Source organism: Marmota marmota, unplaced genomic scaffold, assembly GCF_001458135.2.
Source record: "Marmota marmota marmota unplaced genomic scaffold, marMar, whole genome shotgun sequence".
Classification (NCBI taxonomy): domain Eukaryota; kingdom Metazoa; phylum Chordata; class Mammalia; order Rodentia; family Sciuridae; genus Marmota; species Marmota marmota.
This window is the reverse complement of record NW_025999895.1, coordinates 5785336-5786230: the sequence shown is the minus strand read 5'-3', so window position 1 is coordinate 5786230 and position 895 is coordinate 5785336.

Genomic DNA, 895 nt, shown 5'->3' with positions numbered 1-895 from the left:
GCGCAGCGCCCGGCAGAGGCTGGACCAATGGTTGTTCGTTTGAGACTCAGCCAGCGCCTCCCGCAAGGATTCACTGGGTAATGTAGTCTTCCGCTCTCAAGGGCTTCCTACCCGACCCGCGAGACGCAGAGCCTCCTGGGAAATGTAGTCCTACTGAGCGTGCGCGCGCATGATCCTGATGCATCGCTAGAAGGCGGGTCAAGAAGGCGTACTGAGACGTTAGAGGTCGCTGGGATCCTGAAGTTTGGAAAGTCAGCGGGCAGGGTGTGGGAAGTTAGGGCGACCTGAACTTGCCCCGCATTCCTCAAAACCCTCTTTTTATCAGAGCCCCGATCATCAAAAACCTTGGAGGAGAGGGAGAGACAACAGTTGGATTCTTAAGCTCAGAACTATACGCGGGGGTTTTACTCCCAAAGTTTGTGTGTATGTCAATTTTTTTGACATAGGGTCTAAGTTGTCCAGGCTGGCCTTAAACTTGTGGTCCTACTGCCTCAGCCTCCAAGTGGCCAAGATTACAGGTGTGCTTCCCTGCACCGGGTTAGAAACGTTTTTAATTTTAATGTAATCCAGTTTATTGATTTTTTTTTTCTTCTGTGTATCATGCTTTTTGGTATCATACCTAAGAAATCTTTGCTTTGCAAAAGGTCATAAAGATTTTCTCGTATATTTTCTAATATAAATGTTAGGTTTTTTTTTTTTGTTTTTTTTTTTTTACAATTTGGAGTCTGATCCATTTTGTGTTACTTTTTGTGTTTGGTGTGAGATAGGGATTAAAGTTATTTTTCCCCCTGTATGTAGATATTAATTATCCCAACATGTGGAACACTGTTTGTTTTGTTTTTATTGTTGTTTTTTTTAGTGCTGGGGATGGAACCCAGAGCCTTGTGCATGCGAG